Below are 15741 nucleotides of genomic sequence, written 5' to 3'. Positions count from 1 at the left end.
GTGGAACAGAGAAAATAGAATAAAATAGAATAGAACAGCATAGGTCAGGATAGGTTAGTTTAGTGTAGGGTATGGTAGAGTAGCATAGGATGGAAAGGAGAACATAGCAAATGAGAATAGAATAAAACAGAATAGAAAAGAACAGACTAGATTAGGATACAGCAGGGTGGGATAGGGTTCTGTAGAATAGAATAGTGTGGAATGGTGTGGAATGGAGCCAAATGGAATCGAAGAGAGATGAATAGAGTAGAGAAGAGTTGACTAGAGCCCAATAGCACCGAATAGAGCCGAATGGAGCCAAATTGAGTCCAGTCGACCAGATTCGAGCTGAATGGAGCAGAATGGAGCTGGAACGAGCCAAATAGAGACAAACAAAATGAGCCGAGCTAAATCCAGCCAAATCGCATCCTATTGGAGCGAATCTCATCGCATTCCATCTAATCCTACCAAAACCCTTCGAATCTCATGGAATCTCACCAAATCCCGTCCAGTTGTGTCAAATGGGGTTGAATTGAATGGAATCGAATTCAGTTGAACAGATTAGAGTAGTGTAAGTTAGGCTGGGATTCGGTAGGGTGGGACACAAAAAACTAGGCTGGAGTAGAAGAGAAGAGAATGCAAAGAGTAGAATGGAGTAGAGTTGAGTAGAGTAAAAGAGTCAGAGTCGAAGAGTGCAGAATATAGATGAACAGATCCAATTCGAGCTGAATCGAGTCGAATGGAGAGGAAAAGAGACAAAAAGCGATGAATCGAATCAATCACAATAGATTAGAGTAGCGCAGAGTAGAACAGAGTAGAAAAGTGTAGAATGGAGTCGAACAGAGTAGAATGGTGTGAAATGGTGTTGAATGGAGCCGAATAGAGACGAATGAATGAGAAAAGTGTTGAATAGAGCCGAACAGGGCCGAATAAGGTTGGAACGAGCCTAATTATGCTGAATCGAGCAGAATCGAGCCGAATTGACCCAATTCAAGGCAAACAGAGCTAAATCAAGCCGATTCAAGCCTAATGACATGGAATTGCATTCAAATGCATAGAATCGAATCGATTAGAGTAGAGCAGAGTAGGGTAGGAGGGGTTAGAGTAGAACACAACAGAAACAATAGAATACAATTAAGTAGAGACGAGTAGAATAGAATAGAGTCTAATAGAGTTGAATAGAGCCGAACAGAGCTGAATGCAGCTGAATCGACCAAATTCTAGGTGAATCGAGACGAATCATGTAGAATCGGATTGAAATGTGTCGAATCAAATCAAAGAGATTAGTGTAGGGCAGGTAAGGTTAGGGTAGGGTAGGGAAGAATAGAATAGAGTAGACTAGAGCAGAACAGAAAGAATAGAGTAGAGTAGACTAGAGTCAAATAGAATCGAATAGTGCCGAAAAGACAAAATAGAGTGGAATAGAGCCGATCAGAACCGAATCGACTTGATGGCGCAGAAAGGAGCTGAATCGAGCCGATATGAACCAAGTGAGGTTGAATCCCGCTCAAGAGTATTGAACAGAATAGAAGAGATTAGAGTAGGGTAAGTTAGGGTAGGGTAGGCTAGAATAGAAGGCAGTAGCGCACAACAGGATAGAATAGAACAGAACTGAAAGAATAGAATTGGGTCAAGTACTCTAGAGTAGAGAAGAATAGAGTTGAATATTGCCAAATAGAGCCAAATAGAGCCATATAGAGCCAAAAAGAGCCGAAGCGATAGAAATCAAGAGGAATCGCGCCCAATCCTGCGGAATCGTGTCTTATCACGTCGGATCCCATCGAATTGCATTGAATCCCATCGATTCAAGTCAAATCACATCCAATCGATTAGAATAGACTAGAGTAGATTAGAGTACAATACAATAGAATAGAGAAGGATGGAGTAGAATGGTGTAGAATGGAGTCACTGGAGTCTAGTGGAGTCGAAAAGAGATAATAGAGTTGAGTAGAGTCTAATAGAGCCGAATAAAGCTGACTAGAGCCGAATGGAGCTGATTACAGCTGAATCGAAACGATCTGAGCTGAAGGGGGATGAATGGAGTGCAATGGAGCCGAGTTGAGCCAAATCACGTTGAAATGCATGGAATCGAATCCAGTAGAATCGATTAGAATAGGGTAGGATAGAATAGAGTAAAACAGAATCGAACACAGTAGAAGGGAATAGAAAGAATACAAGAGAAGAGAGTAGAAAAGGGTAGAGCAGAGCAGAATAGTGTAGAGTAGAACAGAGTCGAATCGAGCCAAACGGAGACGAAACAAGACAAACCACGTAGAATCCCATCGAATCAATTCCATGAAATTAGAGTAGGGAGGAGTAGAATCCTGTGCAATGGAACCGAATGGAGTCAAATAGAGTAGAAAAGAGCTGAAGAGAGCAGAAGAGTGCTGAATAGGGCCGAGGAGGACCGAATCGAGCTGAATTGAGCCAAAAGAAGCCGAATCCAGTGAATCGAGCCTAATGGAGCCAAATCGAGCCTCATCAAGCCGGATCGACACTATTCGTGCCAAATGGAGCCGAATGAACACGAATGGAACTGATTCGCCCCGAATCACGTCAAAATTCATCGAATCGAATTGAATAGATTAGAGTAGGGGAGGTTGAGTATGGTAGGGTAGGGCAGGGTAGACTAGAGTAGAGTAGAATAGAATAGAAGAAAACAGAATAGACTAGAACAGAACAGAATAGAGCAATACAGAACAAATACAGAAGAGTAGGCTAGAGTAGAGTAGAGGGGAATAGAGTAGAGTAGAAGAGATCGAACAGAGCCAAATCGAGGCAAATCGCGTCGAAATGGGTTGAATCGAATCCAATCCAATGGATTAGAATAGATTAGAGTTGGGTGGCATAGGGTAGGGTAGAATAGAGTAGAATAGAACAGAAACAATACAATAGAGAAGAGTAGACTAGAGTCCAAGAGAGTAGACTAGAGTCGAATAGAGTAGAGTCGAAGAGAGCCGAATGGAGACGAATTGCGAGGAATCGCGTCGAATCCATTAGAGCAAATTAGAGTGGTGTAGGTTAGGGTAGAGCAGAATAGTGTAGAATGGTGTCAAATGCTTTGAATAGAGACAAATAGAATAGAAAAGAGTCGAATAGAGCAGTTTAGGGCTGAAAAAGGCTGAATCGAGCATAATGGAAGCAATTCAAGCCAAAAGGAGCCGAATGGAGCGTCATTGAGCCGAATGGAGCCGAATAGAGCCAAATCAACTCGAATCATTGCGATTCAAGCTTAATCGCGTCGAATTGCGTTCAGCGCGTCAGATCCAATCGAAACGTCTAGATTAGAGAAGGGGAGGGGAGGGTAGAATAGAATAAAGTAGAGTAGAAAGAAGAGATTAGAACAGAATAGAATAGAGGGGAAAAGAGTAGGGTCGAATGGACTCGAATAGAGTCCAATAGAGCCGAATAGGCCGAATAGAGACGAATAGAGAAAAGAGAGCTGAATAGAGCCGAAAAGAGCCGTATAGTGCCGAAGCGCACCTAATCGAGCTGAATCAAGCAGAGTCACACTGACTGTCGCTGAATAGCGTCCAATCACATCGTTTTGTGTCAAACCGTGTCGAAACGCTTCATATCGTGTCGAATTGCGTCGAGTGTCGTCGAATCACAGCGAATCGCGTTGTATTACGTCGAATAACTTCGAATTGCGTCCAGTCTCATAGAATTCTGTTGAATCTCGTCAAATCGCATGGAATCTCATCAAATCTCCTTGAATCCCGTCGAATACCTTCGGACCTTGTCGAATCCCGTCGAATCCAGTCAAATCGCGTCGAACTGAATCAAATTCGATCCAATAGATTAAAGTAGGGTAGGTCTGGGTGGGGAGCAGTAGGGTTGGGTAGGGTAGAGTAGAATAGAGTACGACAGAATAGGATAGAACAGAACAGAACACAGTCGAAAGAATACAACAGAATAGAGTAGAGTAGAAAAGAGTCAAATAGTGCAGAAGCTAGCCGAGTGGAGACCAAACGAGATGAATCGCGTTGAATCGCTTGGAATCGGGTCAAATCGAATCGAATCGATTAGAAGAGATTAGGGTAGGGAAGGGTAGACTAGAGGAGAAGAGTGTAGAATGGTGTGGAATGGAATAGAATGGAGCCGAATAGAGACGGATAGAGGCGAATAGAGTAGAAAAGAGTCGAATAGAGGAGAATAGGGCCAAATAGGGCCAAAGAAGGCCTAATCGAGCAGAATTCAGCAGAATCGACACAATTCGAGCCAAATCGAGCCGAATGGAGTGAATTGGAGCCAAATCGAGCTGATTCGAAGTGAATCGAGCGGATTCAAGCCCAATCGCGTCGAATCGCGGGGAAATGCGTGGAATCAAATCGAATGAAATAGATTAGAGAAGGGGAGGGGAGGGTCTGGGATGGTAGAATAGACTAGAATAGAAGAGTACAGAATAGAAAGAACAGAATATAGTACAGTAGGGTAGAGCAGAGAAAAGTAGAGAAGAGTAGAATTGAGTCAAATAGAGTCGAATGGAATCAAATAGTGCAGGACATGGCTGAATAGAGCCAATTCTAGGCGAATCGAGCCAAATGGAAACAAAACGAGCTGAATCACGTCAAATTGTTTCGAATCGCGTCGACTGGAACCCATGAGAAAAGAGTAAGGCAGGGTAGGGTAGAACAGAATAGAGTAGAATGGAGTGAAAATGGAGTCGAATAGAGAAAAATAGAGTAGAAAGGAGTCGAATCGAGCCGAATAGGGCCGGATAAGGCCGAACCGAGTCGAATCGAGCCGAAACGAGCTGAATCGAAGCGATTGGAGCCAAATCGAGCTGAATCGAGCTGATGGTGCCCAATCGAGCCGAATCGAGCCGAAACGAGCTGAATCGAAGCGATTGGAGCCAAATCGAGCTGAATCGAGCTGATGGTGCCCAATCGAGCCGAATCGAGCCGATTCAACCGTAATCGCGTCCCAAAGCATCGAAATACTTTGAATCGAATCAAACCGAACAGATTAGAAAAAGTTAGGGTAGGGTAGTTTATGAGAGGGTAGACTAGGGTAGACGAAACTAGGCTACAGTACAGTAGACAAGAGAAGGCTAGAGTAGTAGCCTAGACTAGTCAGCTGGACTAGTCAGCAAGACTAGTGGCATATATCAGTAGCCTAGACAGCTAGCCTTGAACAGTACCTTTGCCTTGATGAGTACCCTAAATTAGTAATCTGAACTAGTAAACTAGCCTGACTACTAACCTTAACTAGTAGCCTTGCCTTAACTAGCACCCTTAGCTAGTCGCCTTGCCTGAACGAGTAGTCTTAACTAGTACCTTTGCTGTACTAGTATGCTTAACTAGCAAGCTTTCCTTAACTAGTACCCTGGCCTTAACTACTACTCTTGCCTTAACTAGTACTATTAACTTGTTCCCCTGCCTCAACTGGTGGCCTTAACGAGGACTCTTCCCTTAACATGTACCCTTAACTAGTACCCCTGCCTTACCTAGTAGTCTTAACTAGTATCCTTGCCTGAACTAGTACTCTTAACTAGTCATGTGGCTTTAACTGCTAGCCTGAACTAGTACCCTTGCCCAAACAAGTACCCATAATTAGTACTCTTATGGGGTACCCCTATGTAGCAGGGTATGGTACGGTGGCGTAGCACAGGGTAGGGTAGCATACGGTGGAACAGAGAAAATAGAATAAAATAGAATAGAACAGCATAGGTCAGGATAGGTTAGTTTAGTGTAGGGTATGGTAGAGTAGCATAGGATGGAAAGGAGAACATAGCAAATGAGAATAGAATAAAACAGAATAGAAAAGAACAGACTAGATTAGGATACAGCAGGGTGGGATAGGGTTCTGTAGAATAGAATAGTGTGGAATGGTGTGGAATGGAGCCAAATGGAATCGAAGAGAGATGAATAGAGTAGAGAAGAGTTGACTAGAGCCCAATAGCACCGAATAGAGCCGAATGGAGCCAAATTGAGTCCAGTCGACCAGATTCGAGCTGAATGGAGCAGAATGGAGCTGGAACGAGCCAAATAGAGACAAACAAAATGAGCCGAGCTAAATCCAGCCAAATCGCATCCTATTGGAGCGAATCTCATCGCATTCCATCTAATCCTACCAAAACCCTTCGAATCTCATGGAATCTCACCAAATCCCGTCCAGTTGTGTCAAATGGGGTTGAATTGAATGGAATCGAATTCAGTTGAACAGATTAGAGTAGTGTAAGTTAGGCTGGGATTCGGTAGGGTGGGACACAAAAAACTAGGCTGGAGTAGAAGAGAAGAGAATGCAAAGAGTAGAATGGAGTAGAGTTGAGTAGAGTAAAAGAGTCAGAGTCGAAGAGTGCAGAATATAGATGAACAGATCCAATTCGAGCTGAATCGAGTCGAATGGAGAGGAAAAGAGACAAAAAGCGATGAATCGAATCAATCACAATAGATTAGAGTAGCGCAGAGTAGAACAGAGTAGAAAAGTGTAGAATGGAGTCGAACAGAGTAGAATGGTGTGAAATGGTGTTGAATGGAGCCGAATAGAGACGAATGAATGAGAAAAGTGTTGAATAGAGCCGAACAGGGCCGAATAAGGTTGGAACGAGCCTAATTATGCTGAATCGAGCAGAATCGAGCCGAATTGACCCAATTCAAGGCAAACAGAGCTAAATCAAGCCGATTCAAGCCTAATGACATGGAATTGCATTCAAATGCATAGAATCGAATCGATTAGAGTAGAGCAGAGTAGGGTAGGAGGGGTTAGAGTAGAACACAACAGAAACAATAGAATACAATTAAGTAGAGACGAGTAGAATAGAATAGAGTCTAATAGAGTTGAATAGAGCCGAACAGAGCTGAATGCAGCTGAATCGACCAAATTCTAGGTGAATCGAGACGAATCATGTAGAATCGGATTGAAATGTGTCGAATCAAATCAAAGAGATTAGTGTAGGGCAGGTAAGGTTAGGGTAGGGTAGGGAAGAATAGAATAGAGTAGACTAGAGCAGAACAGAAAGAATAGAGTAGAGTAGACTAGAGTCAAATAGAATCGAATAGTGCCGAAAAGACAAAATAGAGTGGAATAGAGCCGATCAGAACCGAATCGACTTGATGGCGCAGAAAGGAGCTGAATCGAGCCGATATGAACCAAGTGAGGTTGAATCCCGCTCAAGAGTATTGAACAGAATAGAAGAGATTAGAGTAGGGTAAGTTAGGGTAGGGTAGGCTAGAATAGAAGGCAGTAGCGCACAACAGGATAGAATAGAACAGAACTGAAAGAATAGAATTGGGTCAAGTACTCTAGAGTAGAGAAGAATAGAGTTGAATATTGCCAAATAGAGCCAAATAGAGCCATATAGAGCCAAAAAGAGCCGAAGCGATAGAAATCAAGAGGAATCGCGCCCAATCCTGCGGAATCGTGTCTTATCACGTCGGATCCCATCGAATTGCATTGAATCCCATCGATTCAAGTCAAATCACATCCAATCGATTAGAATAGACTAGAGTAGATTAGAGTACAATACAATAGAATAGAGAAGGATGGAGTAGAATGGTGTAGAATGGAGTCACTGGAGTCTAGTGGAGTCGAAAAGAGATAATAGAGTTGAGTAGAGTCTAATAGAGCCGAATAAAGCTGACTAGAGCCGAATGGAGCTGATTACAGCTGAATCGAAACGATCTGAGCTGAAGGGGGATGAATGGAGTGCAATGGAGCCGAGTTGAGCCAAATCACGTTGAAATGCATGGAATCGAATCCAGTAGAATCGATTAGAATAGGGTAGGATAGAATAGAGTAAAACAGAATCGAACACAGTAGAAGGGAATAGAAAGAATACAAGAGAAGAGAGTAGAAAAGGGTAGAGCAGAGCAGAATAGTGTAGAGTAGAACAGAGTCGAATCGAGCCAAACGGAGACGAAACAAGACAAACCACGTAGAATCCCATCGAATCAATTCCATGAAATTAGAGTAGGGAGGAGTAGAATCCTGTGCAATGGAACCGAATGGAGTCAAATAGAGTAGAAAAGAGCTGAAGAGAGCAGAAGAGTGCTGAATAGGGCCGAGGAGGACCGAATCGAGCTGAATTGAGCCAAAAGAAGCCGAATCCAGTGAATCGAGCCTAATGGAGCCAAATCGAGCCTCATCAAGCCGGATCGACACTATTCGTGCCAAATGGAGCCGAATGAACACGAATGGAACTGATTCGCCCCGAATCACGTCAAAATTCATCGAATCGAATTGAATAGATTAGAGTAGGGGAGGTTGAGTATGGTAGGGTAGGGCAGGGTAGACTAGAGTAGAGTAGAATAGAATAGAAGAAAACAGAATAGACTAGAACAGAACAGAATAGAGCAATACAGAACAAATACAGAAGAGTAGGCTAGAGTAGAGTAGAGGGGAATAGAGTAGAGTAGAAGAGATCGAACAGAGCCAAATCGAGGCAAATCGCGTCGAAATGGGTTGAATCGAATCCAATCCAATGGATTAGAATAGATTAGAGTTGGGTGGCATAGGGTAGGGTAGAATAGAGTAGAATAGAACAGAAACAATACAATAGAGAAGAGTAGACTAGAGTCCAAGAGAGTAGACTAGAGTCGAATAGAGTAGAGTCGAAGAGAGCCGAATGGAGACGAATTGCGAGGAATCGCGTCGAATCCATTAGAGCAAATTAGAGTGGTGTAGGTTAGGGTAGAGCAGAATAGTGTAGAATGGTGTCAAATGCTTTGAATAGAGACAAATAGAATAGAAAAGAGTCGAATAGAGCAGTTTAGGGCTGAAAAAGGCTGAATCGAGCATAATGGAAGCAATTCAAGCCAAAAGGAGCCGAATGGAGCGTCATTGAGCCGAATGGAGCCGAATAGAGCCAAATCAACTCGAATCATTGCGATTCAAGCTTAATCGCGTCGAATTGCGTTCAGCGCGTCAGATCCAATCGAAACGTCTAGATTAGAGAAGGGGAGGGGAGGGTAGAATAGAATAAAGTAGAGTAGAAAGAAGAGATTAGAACAGAATAGAATAGAGGGGAAAAGAGTAGGGTCGAATGGACTCGAATAGAGTCCAATAGAGCCGAATAGGCCGAATAGAGACGAATAGAGAAAAGAGAGCTGAATAGAGCCGAAAAGAGCCGTATAGTGCCGAAGCGCACCTAATCGAGCTGAATCAAGCAGAGTCACACTGACTGTCGCTGAATAGCGTCCAATCACATCGTTTTGTGTCAAACCGTGTCGAAACGCTTCATATCGTGTCGAATTGCGTCGAGTGTCGTCGAATCACAGCGAATCGCGTTGTATTACGTCGAATAACTTCGAATTGCGTCCAGTCTCATAGAATTCTGTTGAATCTCGTCAAATCGCATGGAATCTCATCAAATCTCCTTGAATCCCGTCGAATACCTTCGGACCTTGTCGAATCCCGTCGAATCCAGTCAAATCGCGTCGAACTGAATCAAATTCGATCCAATAGATTAAAGTAGGGTAGGTCTGGGTGGGGAGCAGTAGGGTTGGGTAGGGTAGAGTAGAATAGAGTACGACAGAATAGGATAGAACAGAACAGAACACAGTCGAAAGAATACAACAGAATAGAGTAGAGTAGAAAAGAGTCAAATAGTGCAGAAGCTAGCCGAGTGGAGACCAAACGAGATGAATCGCGTTGAATCGCTTGGAATCGGGTCAAATCGAATCGAATCGATTAGAAGAGATTAGGGTAGGGAAGGGTAGACTAGAGGAGAAGAGTGTAGAATGGTGTGGAATGGAATAGAATGGAGCCGAATAGAGACGGATAGAGGCGAATAGAGTAGAAAAGAGTCGAATAGAGGAGAATAGGGCCAAATAGGGCCAAAGAAGGCCTAATCGAGCAGAATTCAGCAGAATCGACACAATTCGAGCCAAATCGAGCCGAATGGAGTGAATTGGAGCCAAATCGAGCTGATTCGAAGTGAATCGAGCGGATTCAAGCCCAATCGCGTCGAATCGCGGGGAAATGCGTGGAATCAAATCGAATGAAATAGATTAGAGAAGGGGAGGGGAGGGTCTGGGATGGTAGAATAGACTAGAATAGAAGAGTACAGAATAGAAAGAACAGAATATAGTACAGTAGGGTAGAGCAGAGAAAAGTAGAGAAGAGTAGAATTGAGTCAAATAGAGTCGAATGGAATCAAATAGTGCAGGACATGGCTGAATAGAGCCAATTCTAGGCGAATCGAGCCAAATGGAAACAAAACGAGCTGAATCACGTCAAATTGTTTCGAATCGCGTCGACTGGAACCCATGAGAAAAGAGTAAGGCAGGGTAGGGTAGAACAGAATAGAGTAGAATGGAGTGAAAATGGAGTCGCATAGAGACAAATAGAGTAGAAAAGAGTCGAATCGAGCCGAATAGGGCCGGATAAGGCCGAACCGAGTCGAATCGAGCCGAAACGAGCTGAATCGAAGCGATTGGAGCCAAATCGAGCTGAATCGAGCTGATGGTGCCCAATCGAGCCGAATCGAGCCGAAACGAGCTGAATCGAAGCGATTGGAGCCAAATCGAGCTGAATCGAGCTGATGGTGCCCAATCGAGCCGAATCGAGCCGATTCAACCGTAATCGCGTCCCAAAGCATCGAAATACTTTGAATCGAATCAAACCGAACAGATTAGAAAAAGTTAGGGTAGGGTAGTTTATGAGAGGGTAGACTAGGGTAGACGAAACTAGGCTACAGTATAGTAGACAAGAGAAGGCTAGAGTAGTAGCCTAGACTAGTCAGCTGGGCTAGTCAGCAAGACTAGTGGCATATATCAGTAGCCTAGACAGCTAGCCTTGAACAGTACCTTTGCCTTGATGAGTACCCTAAATTAGTAATCTGAACTAGTAAACTAGCCTGACTACTAACCTTAACTAGTAGCCTTGCCTTAACTAGCACCCTTAGCTAGTCGCCTTGCCTGAACGAGTAGTCTTAACTAGTACCTTTGCTGTACTAGTATGCTTAAGTAGCAAGCTTTCCTTAACTAGTACCCTGGCCTTAACTACTACTCTTGCCTTAACTAGTACTATTAACTTGTTCCCCTGCCTCAACTGGTGGCCTTAACGAGGACTCTTCCCTTAACATGTACCCTTAACTAGTACCCCTGCCTTACCTAGTAGTCTTAACTAGTATCCTTGCCTGAACTAGTACTCTTAACTAGTCATGTGGCTTTAACTACTAGCCTGAACTAGTACCCTTGCCCAAACAAGTACCCATAATTAGTACTCTTATGGGGTACCCCTATGTAGCAGGGTATGGTACGGTGGCGTAGCACAGGGTAGGGTAGCATACGGTGGAACAGAGAAAATAGAATAAAATAGAATAGAACAGCATAGGTCAGGATAGGTTAGTTTAGTGTAGGGTATGGTAGAGTAGCATAGGATGGAAAGGAGAACATAGCAAATGAGAATAGAATAAAACAGAATAGAAAAGAACAGACTAGATTAGGATACAGCAGGGTGGGATAGGGTTCTGTAGAATAGAATAGTGTGGAATGGTGTGGAATGGAGCCAAATGGAATCGAAGAGAGATGAATAGAGTAGAGAAGAGTTGACTAGAGCCCAATAGCACCGAATAGAGCCGAATGGAGCCAAATTGAGTCCAGTCGACCAGATTCGAGCTGAATGGAGCAGAATGGAGCTGGAACGAGCCAAATAGAGACAAACAAAATGAGCCGAGCTAAATCCAGCCAAATCGCATCCTATTGGAGCGAATCTCATCGCATTCCATCAAATCCTACCAAAACCCTTCGAATCTCATGGAATCTCACCAAATCCCGTCCAGTTGTGTCAAATGGGGTTGAATTGAATGGAATCGAATTCAGTTGAACAGATTAGAGTAGTGTAAGTTAGGCTGGGATTCGGTAGGGTGGGACACAAAAAACTAGGCTGGAGTAGAAGAGAAGAGAATGCAAAGAGTAGAATGGAGTAGAGTTGAGTAGAGTAAAAGAGTCAGAGTCGAAGAGTGCAGAATATAGATGAACAGATCCAATTCGAGCTGAATCGAGTCGAATGGAGAGGAAAAGAGACAAAAAGCGATGAATCGAATCAATCACAATAGATTAGAGTAGCGCAGAGTAGAACAGAGTAGAAAAGTGTAGAATGGAGTCGAACAGAGTAGAATGGTGTGAAATGGTGTTGAATGGAGCCGAATAGAGACGAATGAATGAGAAAAGTGTTGAATAGAGCCGAACAGGGCCAAATAAGGTTGGAACGAGCCTAATTATGCTGAATCGAGCAGAATCGAGCCGAATTGACCCAATTCAAGGCAAACAGAGCTAAATCAAGCCGATTCAAGCCTAATGACATGGAATTGCATTCAAATGCATAGAATCGAATCGAATCGATTAGAGTAGAGCAGAGTAGGGTAGGAGGGGTTAGAGTAGAACACAACAGAAACAATAGAATACAATTAAGTAGAGACGAGTAGAATAGAATAGAGTCTAATAGAGTTGAACAGAGCCGAACAGAGCTGAATGCAGCTGAATCGACCAAATTCTAGGTGAATCGAGACGAATCATGTAGAATCGGATTGAAATGTGTCGAATCAAATCAAAGAGATTAGTGTAGGGCAGGTAAGGTTAGGGTAGGGTAGGGAAGAATAGAATAGAGTAGACTAGAGCAGAACAGAAAGAATAGAGTAGAGTAGACTAGAGTCAAATAGAATCGAATAGTGCCGAAAAGACAAAATAGAGTGGAATAGAGCCGATCAGAACCGAATCGACTTGATGGCGCAGAAAGGAGCTGAATCGAGCCGATATGAACCAAGTGAGGTTGAATCCCGCTCAAGAGTATTGAACAGAATAGAAGAGATTAGAGTAGGGTAAGTTAGGGTAGGGTAGGCTAGAATAGAAGGCAGTAGCGCACAACAGGATAGAATAGAACAGAACTGAAAGAATAGAATTGGGTCAAGTACTCTAGAGTAGAGAAGAATAGAGTTGAATATTGCCAAATAGAGCCAAATAGAGCCATATAGAGCCAAAAAGAGCCGAAGCGATAGAAATCAAGAGGAATCGCGCCCAATCCTGCGGAATCGTGTCTTATCACGTCGGATCCCATCGAATTGCATTGAATCCCATCGATTCAAGTCAAATCACATCCAATCGATTAGAATAGACTAGAGTAGATTAGAGTACAATACAATAGAATAGAGAAGGATGGAGTAGAATGGTGTAGAATGGAGTCACTGGAGTCTAGTGGAGTCGAAAAGAGATAATAGAGTTGAGTAGAGTCTAATAGAGCCGAATAAAGCTGACTAGAGCCGAATGGAGCTGATTACAGCTGAATCGAAACGATCTGAGCTGAAGGGGGATGAATGGAGTGCAATGGAGCCGAGTTGAGCCAAATCACGTTGAAATGCATGGAATCGAATCCAGTAGAATCGATTAGAATAGGGTAGGATAGAATAGAGTAAAACAGAATCGAACACAGTAGAAGGGAATAGAAAGAATACAAGAGAAGAGAGTAGAAAAGGGTAGAGCAGAGCAGAATAGTGTAGAGTAGAACAGAGTCGAATCGAGCCAAACGGAGACGAAACAAGACAAACCACGTAGAATCCCATCGAATCAATTCCATGAAATTAGAGTAGGGAGGAGTAGAATCCTGTGCAATGGAACCGAATGGAGTCAAATAGAGTAGAAAAGAGCTGAAGAGAGCAGAAGAGTGCTGAATAGGGCCGAGGAGGACCGAATCGAGCTGAATTGAGCCAAAAGAAGCCGAATCCAGTGAATCGAGCCTAATGGAGCCAAATCGAGCCTCATCAAGCCGGATCGACACTATTCGTGCCAAATGGAGCCGAATGAACACGAATGGAACTGATTCGCCCCGAATCACGTCAAAATTCATCGAATCGAATTGAATAGATTAGAGTAGGGGAGGTTGAGTATGGTAGGGTAGGGCAGGGTAGACTAGAGTAGAGTAGAATAGAATAGAAGAAAACAGAATAGACTAGAACAGAACAGAATAGAGCAATACAGAACAAATACAGAAGAGTAGGCTAGAGTAGAGTAGAGGGGAATAGAGTAGAGTAGAAGAGATCGAACAGAGCCAAATCGAGGCAAATCGCGTCGAAATGGGTTGAATCGAATCCAATCCAATGGATTAGAATAGATTAGAGTTGGGTGGCATAGGGTAGGGTAGAATAGAGTAGAATAGAACAGAAACAATACAATAGAGAAGAGTAGACTAGAGTCCAAGAGAGTAGACTAGAGTCGAATAGAGTAGAGTCGAAGAGAGCCGAATGGAGACGAATTGCGAGGAATCGCGTCGAATCCATTAGAGCAAATTAGAGTGGTGTAGGTTAGGGTAGAGCAGAATAGTGTAGAATGGTGTCAAATGCTTTGAATAGAGACAAATAGAATAGAAAAGAGTCGAATAGAGCAGTTTAGGGCTGAAAAAGGCTGAATCGAGCATAATGGAAGCAATTCAAGCCAAAAGGAGCCGAATGGAGCGTCATTGAGCCGAATGGAGCCGAATAGAGCCAAATCAACTCGAATCATTGCGATTCAAGCTTAATCGCGTCGAATTGCGTTCAGCGCGTCAGATCCAATCGAAACGTCTAGATTAGAGAAGGGGAGGGGAGGGTAGAATAGAATAAAGTAGAGTAGAAAGAAGAGATTAGAACAGAATAGAATAGAGGGGAAAAGAGTAGGGTCGAATGGACTCGAATAGAGTCCAATAGAGCCGAATAGGCCGAATAGAGACGAATAGAGAAAAGAGAGCTGAATAGAGCCGAAAAGAGCCGTATAGTGCCGAAGCGCACCTAATCGAGCTGAATCAAGCAGAGTCACACTGACTGTCGCTGAATAGCGTCCAATCACATCGTTTTGTGTCAAACCGTGTCGAAACGCTTCATATCGTGTCGAATTGCGTCGAGTGTCGTCGAATCACAGCGAATCGCGTTGTATTACGTCGAATAACTTCGAATTGCGTCCAGTCTCATAGAATTCTGTTGAATCTCGTCAAATCGCATGGAATCTCATCAAATCTCCTTGAATCCCGTCGAATACCTTCGGACCTTGTCGAATCCCGTCGAATCCAGTCAAATCGCGTCGAACTGAATCAAATTCGATCCAATAGATTAAAGTAGGGTAGGTCTGGGTGGGGAGCAGTAGGGTTGGGTAGGGTAGAGTAGAATAGAGTACGACAGAATAGGATAGAACAGAACAGAACACAGTCGAAAGAATACAACAGAATAGAGTAGAGTAGAAAAGAGTCAAATAGTGCAGAAGCTAGCCGAGTGGAGACCAAACGAGATGAATCGCGTTGAATCGCTTGGAATCGGGTCAAATCGAATCGAATCGATTAGAAGAGATTAGGGTAGGGAAGGGTAGACTAGAGGAGAAGAGTGTAGAATGGTGTGGAATGGAATAGAATGGAGCCGAATAGAGACGGATAGAGGCGAATAGAGTAGAAAAGAGTCGAATAGAGGAGAATAGGGCCAAATAGGGCCAAAGAAGGCCTAATCGAGCAGAATTCAGCAGAATCGACACAATTCGAGCCAAATCGAGCCGAATGGAGTGAATTGGAGCCAAATCGAGCTGATTCGAAGTGAATCGAGCGGATTCAAGCCCAATCGCGTCGAATCGCGGGGAAATGCGTGGAATCAAATCGAATGAAATAGATTAGAGAAGGGGAGGGGAGGGTCTGGGATGGTAGAATAGACTAGAATAGAAGAGTACAGAATAGAAAGAACAGAATATAGTACAGTAGGGTAGAGCAGAGAAAAGTAGAGAAGAGTAGAATTGAGTCAAATAGAGTCGAATGGAATCAAATAGTGCAGGACATGGCTGAATAGAGCCAATTCTAGGCGAATCGAGC

Source organism: Elephas maximus, chromosome 10 (assembly GCF_024166365.1).
Source record: "Elephas maximus indicus isolate mEleMax1 chromosome 10, mEleMax1 primary haplotype, whole genome shotgun sequence".
NCBI classification, from domain to species: Eukaryota; Metazoa; Chordata; class Mammalia; order Proboscidea; family Elephantidae; genus Elephas; species Elephas maximus.
Note: the sequence above shows the minus strand (reverse complement) of the source record.